At 46.2% G+C, this 11,596-nt stretch overlaps 1 protein-coding gene across 5 annotated transcripts in view; it reads right to left on the bottom strand.

The window, feature by feature from the left end:
• shf (Src homology 2 domain containing F) overlaps window positions 1–11,596 on the bottom strand; it is a gene marked incomplete at both ends in the record, with an annotated part of 94,519 nt that overhangs the window by 20,796 nt on the left and 62,127 nt on the right. The gene's annotated exons all lie outside the window — the stretch shown is intronic.

Consider the following 11,596-nt stretch of genomic DNA (forward strand, 5'->3'; position numbering starts at 1 on the left):
ATTCTTGACCAAATATGAATTATAGATGCCTAATGAGATAAGTACATCAACTAATTAAGGGATGTTGGCCATGCCAAACCAGGAAATCTAATTAAAAAGGTGGAATCACATCTTAAACCAGACTGTCTATAATGAATACTACACAAATTGGACGTGTCAATGATAATACAAACATGATACAAAAAACACAATGGCAAGTTAATAATCACACTACCACCTTTCACCAGGTTCCTTGCAAAAAATGAACAGCTATCCTACAGCAGTGAGATCCACACAGCCGTGTCTCTTATCTAACCACCCTCTGAGACCCATGAGAGAGAAGACCCAGGAGAGTGCAGGTCTGTATAACACCTCTGTGTGAATCTTAATCAAACTCTGGATACCTGCTAACAGCAATTAGCAACACTGGGTACCACACAAGCTATCACAGATCACAGGCTCGGATGCAACAGTGTGTGTCTGAGACTGTAGGGCTTCTTTTTTTTTTAGCACTCTCCAGCCTCTCGTCAAGATAAACCCCATGTATAAATCTGCAACTAATGACCCGTAGTGAGTAGTAGCGTCATGGTTTCAGATTTGATGGGTGTGTGAGGGATTGCGGGGGCCCCCCCCTGGGTGCATGTTAGAAGTAGTGATGAAAGCTCACTGCTGTTGCTGACAAGTTGACAAAGTGTGGAGAGGAGAAGACAAGAAAAGAGGCTGACGGCCTAAACACCAGTGACTGTGCATGCCACAGTTAAGCTTGCGTGAACACAGCCTCACCACAACAGCTATAACAGACAGACAGACAGACAGACACACAGACACACAGACACACACAGACACACACAGACACATATACCAGAAGAAAGCCCTTCCCCATCTTCACCTTCAATTCATTGCGAGACTTTCCCTGCATTTCAATCTTGTCTCCAACTCACATATGAATTATATAGAGGGAGAAAATGTGCAGCTACTACGTACAGAAGGTTTTATATGGAGTGGATACCTGGATGTAACCGGTGACTGGTTACTAGAACAGAACAAAATAATAGAATACAACAGAATATAATATAACCCTATTGTATTCTTCTCAAGGTTGAGGCCACAATATACACAGTAGTATCTTGACATCCATATATCCACCTATAGAAATAGAATGCTTAGAATGGACATGCCATCAACATTCCATTGCGGTTAACAGTGTCAGAGGCTTTGGTCAGGTAACCCTACAATAGCCATTACTCTAGCTTGGACTTGGTCATCTCTAGGAGATCGCAACATACTGTTTCTGTTTACCACTCTAAACCCAGACTGCTTGGGGTGAATGGGAAAGCTACCCGTATTCAGAGAGGCTGTTAGCACTTTCATGCGTCTCCTGAGACACCTGCTTCTCCCCTATACCCCCCTTGTACTGTCTCTCCAGTGTCCCCCTTGTACTCTCTCTCCAGTGTCTATATTAAAAATAAATAAATAAATACAAATTTGTTGAAATAAAAAAATAAAATAAACTTTTCACGACGACTGCCAATGGCTAGATGACTCTTCCTGCTACAACTGGTGATTGATGATTCACATGCTTAGTCAAATGTGTCGATTGTAAGTCGCTTTTGAATAAGGCGTCTGCTAAATGCCAAAAATTTAAAAAAATAAATGTCATGGCAAACCTGGAGATGACAGGGAGGATACCGATTGGTCAGTCGTTGCTCACAACGAGTGTTGTCAGCCATCTTTTTGTGTACTAGCCAAATAGACTTGAGTCTTCTACTCATTGTATTTCTATGTCTCACCCCTCATCCTACACAACTGTGACAGTCCTACCACTGCATCATGCTCCTGAGAACTCTGACTTGTGTGTTCACTCCCCCCTCCCTCCCCTTTTTGTTTGAAGCTTGTCTTCCCTTTCTCCTGGGCCGCATGAAGCTGTTAGCGGCCAACTCTGCCATGGAATAATGCAACGTGAGGAGAATGAAATATTATGGCACACTACTGCATAATTGCCTCTCCAGCCCAGGGGAGCTCTTGCGGAAAAATTAGAAAAGTGTGGAGTCTAATGGAGCTACCCAACGGGGACGGGAGGGGGCCGGGTATGCCAGCAATCTCCAAGTAATCCTGTACTAAGGCAAACTCTCACCACCACCACTTTGATCTCACTGTTAAACGCCTTGGCATTATTAAGTGATCTTGGCGAGATGCGTGTGCGCCCACCTCCTGCCAGAAGAGCACACAGTACCAGGGGTAGGAGAGGGTTAGAGTAAGAGATGATTAAACAGGAGAGGTGGCTGCCGGAGGTTTTAGGGCATGGGGTGGTGGGGTGGGAGTGAGACAGCATTTAGGGATGGGTGGTGGGGAGTAAATCTTGCTTGAAGAGGCTTTTAATTGGAAGCGCCTTGCCTTGGATAAACTGCCAGGGGGATTAAGACTCCCCACGACCTGACGAACAAGCCTCTATTTGTGCAAAGGCCGGGAGGGGGGCTGACTGTGGCAGACTGGGCCATTCTGACACGTTGCCTCCCAGCAGGTCTCTTAGCAGGACTGCATCCTTCCCTCCCTCTGTCGTTCCCTCTCTTTCTTTATTTCTCTCTCGTTCCTTGTCAAGGCACGCTTTGCGAGAGAGGGGTGGGGACACATCTGTCTGGGCTGATTACAGTGAGTAGCGCCGATGATTTGCATAGCTGCAACTTGTTGCACAGCTGCAGTAGTACCCCTGCCCTCTTGCCTCCTCTCCCGCCACACTGGGGTCAGGGGTCAGGGGGCACGTCCCTTCTCCACTGCCCTCTTCCCCTCCCCGGATGGGAGAGTTCCTCTCCAGATGGCCTGCTTCCTCTCTCTGACTGGGCTGAGACCACTCTTACTAACTAGGTGGTCCACAGTTGGCCTTTAACACCCAACACACTCTAGACTAGACTGTAGTACAGGCTCTGGAGTACCAACACTGACAAAGTAAGAATCAGAGGATGAATCTTACTTCGCCACAGAGACATGTGACTACAGTAAATACTGCTGACTCCTTGAAAACTACACTCCCGAAGCCAAAGTAGTTCAGCTCGAAGCTAGTGAGAGACAGGATAGGCAGAGAGAGCAGCTTTCACAGTTCTGATGGTGAATGCAACTCTCAATCCTTCCTCTCTTCCCTCCTTTGTTATCCGCTCTGGTTCATGAACTAAAGAGATCACTCCTGTGGGGAAAGAGAACGATATAAATCCTGGGAGGCTCCTGTCCCACTTACAGCAGGAGTAGGGCCCTGTGGGCATGTTAGCATGGCACTACGTGGGGGGAACGGGAGTGCTCTGGATTAAATCAAATACATTAGCTCCAACCAGCATGGCAGCCAGAGACCGACTGCTGTACCTGACCAACAACCCCAACAATCTTCTCTTCTCCATCTTCCCTCTGTTTTGAAACAGTGAAAACATTAGCTAGGACTACCAGGATTTATCTAGCCAGCTAGCTCGCTATTTTAGCCTCTCTTTATCAAAGATCAATGTTATCCAATATGAAAGGCCTGGAAAACATATCCGCCCACTCCTTTGGAATCAGAGAGGATTTGCTGCTGATCTGGAGCACTTGAAAAGGCATCCATCTGGAGGGGTTCATGTGATTGACTTCACACATCTGGAAAACAATGAGTGAAAAGAACCCAAGCTTTCTCAGGTTCTCTGAAGAATTACTCTGCACATCAACTTTCTCAACCATTTGTGAGGTGTACACAATGTAGCTCCATCTTTCTATTGTCAGTTATTGCAGAGCATGCCAACTGCTGAGTTGGTGTTTGTATTATTTTGTAAAACCAATACAAACCACACAATGCTAACATCACGTAGCGTTGTTAGGTCAGTAAACAATGAACAACTCACTGACACTGAAGAACACCATGCACTGGAGTGATAATAATACAATGAACAAAATTGCTGGTCAACTAAATAAAGTCGCTACCAAGTGAATGGTGCTTGTGTGATTCTATTGTACATTCAACAGAAGAAAATCATTTCAGTAAGGTCTCCTGGCATTCAAATGCTTATAAATACTAAGCGTGTACGCTACAGTACATGGGCCTACCCACCTGTAACAAAGCAAGCAGCTAGATCTTGTTCGGTGACAAAGTGTGTGTGAGAGGGGTTATAGGTTGATTAACAAAGCCCCTCTGCCATGGCAGGTATCTATCTAGCCCTGGGGATTTTCTATAGCGTTTAATTTAAACGTCTTTTGGTACCTCAAACGCTGGACAGGCTATCGAGTCTCGGCACTCAGGGCTAGAAGCTATCTGGGAGCGGGAGGCCACCCACAGGTATGGTGGGGTGTCAATCTGAGTGCCGGCTGACAATTGGGAGGTGTTTGCTCTCTGACCCGTGTCTGCCCCACTGCAGAGATTGGCTTGGCTCAGTCGGCTGTGAAAAGAGAGCTGTGTGTGTGTGTGTGTGTGTGTGTGTCGGGGGGGGGGGGGGGGGGTCTCACTGCCTTTTGTTCCCCCAGAAACTTTCAACAGACTGGCAACAGAATAGGGGGATCAGATTCAGAACAACACTATCCCCATCCGTTTAGAAAGGAACCGGAGACTGGGTGTGAAGGGAGCGTACTGTGTGCAGGCTGGAATAGGATAGATAATGGATTTGAACACTTCTAATCATACAACAACTTCTCTTAAATAGCCTATTGTATCATATTCCAGGAGTGAAAATGGAAGGGAAGAGGTAATGGCGGCAGCTGGAACAACAGTTGATCTGTCCATGGATGGCATTATATGAAATAACCAACTACAGTACTTGAACTTTAATAGGAGTCTCCACAGCCCTCTGACACAATAGAGGAACTTCGGGGGAGGATGTGTGTGTGTGTGTGTGTGTGTGAGACATTGAACTAGTCATGTACAGCAACAAAAGAACAAAACATAAAGGGAATACATAATCATGTCTCTTTGTTCATGTCTTTACAAGGGATATTCAACATTTAATTTCATTGATTCCAATTTTGGTAAAGGTCGGAAAGGTGTGGACAAAGCATAAAGAGGCTGTTGCTTCTACTAGGTTTGTCATCAGATGCTTATCTCTACTAGCCTAGCACGTAATGCTAATATTTTATTACATGAAAGCAACTTTTCCTCATTTAACAACCTATACCATCTCATCCTACAAAGCCCTGAAATCAGACAACTGAAATCCTAAAAACACAATCTTCTTTATTGCTTTTTATTTGTTTTTGACACAATAGAGGAAATTTGGGGAGGATGGAGAGATGAGATATGTGGACTTGTCTGAAATCGATAAGCAGTCTGTCTGCCTGCCTACTTCTCTGGGTTTGTGTGTGTGTATTTGTGAATATGTGTGTGTCTGAGTTCATGCGCATGTATGTATGTATGTATGTATGTATGTATGTATGTGTCTGAGTGCATGCTTGTGTGCATGTGTGTGCGTTTCTATGGAATGGTGCTACTACAGTATGTCTCCTTTATCAGCCTCCTCCAGAAGGAACGTGAGCAGCCATGCCGTCCCTCCCTCCCTCATTCTGCTCCCGGGCGGCTCCCTCCGTGCCAAGCTTGCGGTGGGCCCTCACAGAGGCCCTGCCAGCACCACAGACGAGAAACCTTCGGGAAGGAAGGACCAGAGGCAGATTGAACCAAGCGTCTCTATTCATTCGTGGCCTGGAGAGGAGTGAGTATTTTGGGTTCTCGCTGCACTCTTTGTGGTGTGGTGCTTCCTTGTAAAACTGCCTAGCTGCAAACTGGAAGCCAGTGGCCGCTTCTGGGGCTCAGGCAGAGGGATGATGAGACACACTGACAGACACACTGCTGCCAACCCCACAGAGTAGTGTTGTGTTTGAGCAGAAATATTCCAGAATCTTCCCTTGGCAAGGGCAGCTTGGAGAGAGAACTGCTTACAAAATGCATCTGTTTACTCACAGATAGGTTACAGGCACTCGGTGTGACACACCACCGAGTATAATACCCTATCATAGCCCTGGTACAATACATATTTGATGTAGTCTATAACTAACCACAGCTGGTGATGTGCAGCAGCGTTACTGGGCTCCCGGTGGTGAAAGAGTATCATAGCAGGGCAATTTGAGAGAGTTAAATGAAGAATAACGCCGGCAGTCAAAAATAACATCCTCTTTCTCTTTTTTTGTGCTGTGTGTGTGTGTGTGTGTGTGTGTGTGTGTGTGTGTGTGTGTGCGTAGAGAGGACTGTGTGTGTTTATTTGTTGTTCCCCAGAAGGCCAGGGGGAAGGGATGCTGGGGAGTGTCTTCTCCCTGAATGCACATGACATGTATATGGATTCATTCCCTCTCTGCGCCATGGGCAGAGAAGGGAGAGAGAGCCAGCCCCAAGACGTACATACACAAAATAGAAAATGAAGGGGGGAGGAAGTAAAAGGAAGAAGAGAGGGAAGGGGGGGACTCACAATGTTTGTCACAATGTCACAGCTTTTCCTCATTTAACAACCTATACCATCTCATCCCTACAAAGCAATGAAATCAGACAACCGTAATCCCCAAAACACTTATTGCTTTTTAATTGTTTTTCCTTCACAGAAAGAGGAAGACAACGTATTTATATTTGAATATTTACCCTTTAGCTGTTGATGCAAGAAATACATCATCTGAGAAATACAGCTCAAGAAAAACATACTACTCAAAGTTCAATGGTGGGCAAAAGTGGATTTTTAAAAAAAAGTTAATTAGAATTTAACATTACTGAGAGTCTACCACAACCAAGCCCAGCATCAGGTGGTCAAATAAAATAAATAAAGCTGAAAACATGCTACCTAGCTATAGATGATTGAATTGCTAATGAACAAATGCTGGCACCAATAAGTGATTACCTCAATCCGGGGTTAAGCATGGGATGATGTAGCGACTGTCAATGCTACAGCCCTGGCGGTGAATAGCACTGAACGGCTTGCTAGCATGTTTAGCAGTCTAAACGTGTCCCTATGTAAATGGATGGCCACTTGCGGGCCACAGCATGGACGGCTGCATATTGATCCCATGCAGGGCCACGGTGGCAATTACAGCTCGTTAGGACTGTGGTGAAGGCTCGTTAATGGAAGATAAATGGGATTCTGCCTGGATCTTGGGTTTGGAAAGGTGCCCTCTCTGCCACCATGAATCACAAAGTGACCCGCAGAACCCAACACAAACACACGCCGCCAGCCCACAAACCAATGCCAGTCAAAATATATACTGTCTGAAATAAGATACTACTGATAAAAGAGTAGCAGGTAGCTCAGACAGTTGTTCTTCGTTTGGCTGTGAATTTTCTTGCCTCTGCCTCCTCATTGCTATTTTAATGTCAATGAAATGCTAAGACGAGACATGCCAAGGCGTGGTTTCTCGAGGTGGAAAGACAAGGGACAAGCGACTTTTAGCGACTGACAGACAGGCTGCCTGGCTGCCACCACTGAAAGCAAGAGCATCCCAGAGCTCTGTGGGCGCCAAGCTATTTTCCGTTGTGAGCGAGCAGCAGCTCTCTGTGTCTATTGTTCCTGAGCAGAGATAAGGCTGGCTCAGGATTAGAGGAGAGTGCACCCAGAGTTCAGCTTCTGTAAGGAGGAGGAGGAGGAGGAGGCTGGGACTGGGACAGAGAGAGGAGAGAGGAGCAGAGCAGAGAGGACTGGGGGAGTGGAGAGAGGAGTTGCCTGTGGCTCGGAAGAATAGATGAGGTTTGTTGGCTAATCTCTCCCTGTGATCAGCCACTAGTGGAGGAGGAGGAAGAGAAGGAGAGGGAGGGGGAGGAGGAGGAAGACCAATAACACTTGGACGTGGCTGTGATAAATAGCCACTCGACCCGCCCCCCGCTGGAGGTCAACAGTCCATTAGTGGTGACGGGCCTGGAGCAACAGTCATCCAAGACCCCCCCCCCCCCCCCCCATCACCATACACACACCCCCCCCCCCGCCACCATACCACTACCCCCCCCCCCCCGAGGGGAACAGTGAAGGCTGCTCATCTATTCTGCTCTGCTGGGGGAGAAAGAGCGATGTAGTGGAAGGAGAGCATTCCAATGAAAACCTATATGTATAAATATATAATAGAGATACACAAAGTGGGTGGGTCAGGGAATGGTCAGGGAGGGTCCATTAGCTGCTTGATTTCTAATGACTTCCTTTGACAATCATTGCATCTTTCCGAAACGAATCAAGTCAAACCACAGCTGTATACCTATAGGCCTACTGTTAAACAGGAGTATCGCTGAGGCCAGGCAATGGCAATTTTTTAGAATTGGCAAATAAAATCGTTCCTCCTTATTGTGAGATAATCTGATAATCTTCCCCAACAGCACAACAAAGCAGGCAGCAGCAGAAAAATAAATCTGAGCGAAATTAAGCCTCTATCACCTCTGGGGAGTCTGGAACAGACTGAGACAACAAGTCTTCTCCTGAGGCTGTCTCTCATTAGGTGTAGCTAGAACCATGCAGAAATGCTGCTCTGCTACACACACACACACACACACACACACACACACACACACAGACACACTAACACAGACACAGACACAGACACAGACACACACACACACACACACACACACACACACACACACACACACACACACACACACACACACACACCCAAGCAAGAGTTATGCAACACTGCCGTCTACTCTCCCTCTATTCATAGACACCTCAGCATAAAGGACTTTACAATCCACATGAGGATTGGAACAAAATAGACCATTCCTTCCATTCTGGCTATTTCTGAACATCAACGTCAAGGCTCATTACGAAACACACCCACAAACAAAATATGAATGCAACCTGTTCAAGAGTCAGGACATACATATTCAACGCAGACACAGAAAAGTGTGCGTGGATGACCCCAGTTGGGCTAAGCGAGAGAGAAGGAGAGAGAAAATATAAAAATACTGGTCGGATGGTCGGATGGTATTGATTCCCCCCACATCCATCGGAAAAGGCTCTCTGTGCACACAAGTAGAGCAGGGTGATGTGTTAAGCAATACCCCCAGTGCAGAGGACACGGATGCCCTCAGGGGAGAACACATGCATTAGAGAGAGCTCTGGCAATGCAAATAGTTACATAGCCAACGACCACTCTCAACCCCTGTGTGTAGACTGCACAACCTTCGGTGTACTGTTTCTCAAATCTCCACAGCGCTCCCTCCATGACTGCATCCAAGAGTGAAAATACAGTTGAGGTAGATTACCAGGGTAAGCCTTTCCCAGTGTTTACATGACTGAGATAATCTGATCACACACCCTCACAACCACCTCGCCTGACAGACTAAAACAGAAGCATTACCACAGACAGATTGAACAATGGGAAATAACAGTAAGAGTCTTTCATAAATGCAGAGCAGGTTAAGCCTGCAGTGCATGTTCAACAGAAGTGCTCAACATGAGTGAAGAGAAGCCCTATGGCTCAGGGGCACAAGAACACTAGGTATTAATACAGACCAGTCTGTCCACTGTCTTCTAACATGTACAGACAACAACCTGTTCTACATCATGGCTGAGGCTATGGTTGGTCTGGGTCTCTCTCTCTCTCTCTCTCTCTCTCTGGGTCTCTCTCTCTCTCTCTCTGGGTCTCCATCCAGTCTATCAGAGAGCAACGTTGAGCTACTGCCATCCTAGCCAATAATTTCAAATCTGTGTCTAGAGCAGAGGATGCTAGGGGCCCGTGTCTCTCTAATCTCAAAGATAGATTCAGAATCTGCTGCTAGTCAAATGGCTCTTGTTGTTTATTTTGGACAGTGGGCTCAGTGCTGGTTGGTCCGTCCGTCCGTCCGTCCGTCCGTCCATCCATCCGTCTGCATCTGTCCCTTTCTTCTCCCATTAGGTCAGGCCTGTGAGAGGGAGAGGGCTACAGAAGACTGCAAAAGTTGTGGCTGGGCCACTCACCCACCACACACAGCCTGATTCAGCATGACAGAAGAGAAAGTCTGAACCGGGGGGTTCACACACGATGCCCCAACCCTGTACAATACAGCCACAACCTGGACGGACAAGCGGCGCCACTCGGCCCATGCATAAAACAAAAGGACACGGCACCCTGGAACACATCGTACTCGTAAGACGTTAAGAAATAACTTTACTTTTACAAATACGCAGGGGAGGAGGGACAACTCGTTCATCTACCGCTGCTGCGCTCCGCTCTCATGAGGAGTAAACAACATAACAATAATAACACCTGCTCCTCCCAAAAGAGGGGATGGACTTTCCAGTGAAACATTGAGAAAATGCAATTCAGGACTTTGTGAATTAATAAGGCTGTGCGTTGTTCTTTTGTTCCTTTGTTGAAGACCACAGAAAACTCAGTTTGGAAACTAGTTTGGGAATAGATGTGATACAACGGTACAACAACAACAACAACTATAATAACAGGGTACGCGTTATTTCTGTCAAGTTCATATTCACGGTCCATCATGTGAAATCCATGAAGCAGGTTGGAGAGAAGGCACCGCTCTCTCTAGATTAAACTCTTCCCTCATTCTCTCCCTCCAACCCACTTGCATATTTACTCTATTTACATCGAACTAGAACGAGGACATAAAAGAAAGCCCATTTTCCTTAATGAATAAAACACATTGCAGAAAATGAGGAAGAAACAGGCAATAACAAATGCAAAATCGTCCTCGAGGGCTCTGTGCTGAAAATGAGTTCTTGTAAACAAAACTGATTAGCCAACACAAACCACCAGCTATGGAGCTGCAGTAAACTTTGACTAACCTCCTTTATATGACTTCCTAATGACAGAGCCATGAAACCTCCCGCTGTTGTTTTACTTGGTATGACATATGTGAATAGTTTGCCACATAACCTTTATTTATACACTACAAAGCCGAACCGAGCTGAGCCAAGCTGAACAGTACTGGGCTGGTCTAGTTATGTATCCACCATAGTTAGCTTTAACAAAGCTGGAAAAGACAATGTAAATGGACTGACTTATATAGCGCCTTATTCCATAGCAACTTACAATGGCCTCTCATTCACGCATTCACACACACATTCACACACCAATGGTGACACCAGCTACCATGCAAGGCGCCGGCCCGCTCATTGGGAGCAGTTTGGGGTTCAGTGTCTTTGCCCAAGGACATCGACATGTGCCCAGCCGGGGTTTGAACCCGCCGATCTTGCGATCATTAGATGCCGGCTCTACCTCCTGCGCCACAGCCGCCCCGGTGAAGGGGAAAATATCTGAAGGAGTGTTTGTGGTTGTATGGACACAGTATGGTTTGGGACAGCCCTGCAGTGTGTTAAGACCCTCACTGTCAGAGTAGGAGTCTGTAGACCCTGGTGGTTGATAAGGAGTGAGTACAGTACAGTCCGATGCACCCAATACACTGAAAGGGATTAGAGCTAAAGATTTTTGTCTCATTCCTCTGTGACAAGGGTCAAATCACTCTGTCACCACGGCTGTGCCAATCTAAGCCATAAATGGAAATGTCATTAACATTATATACTGTATTTAATTCTGCCAGCCCAGATTGCTACAGTGCTTCGAGGAAGTCTGATTGTAGAAGTGAGTCAATATTAGTTTCTCCATTAAAACCCTTTAAGGTTAGTTCACTCCATGGTTCTGTGGTCAGACATCAACATATTTCATGATTCATTCTCATTAATAAAAGCTTTAAATGTATACACACACACTGCTAATTATA

The sequence above is a fragment of the Nansenia antarctica genome (genome assembly GCF_963989245.1).
Source record: "Nansenia antarctica genome assembly, chromosome: 9".
NCBI classification, from domain to species: Eukaryota; Metazoa; Chordata; class Actinopteri; order Argentiniformes; family Microstomatidae; genus Nansenia; species Nansenia antarctica.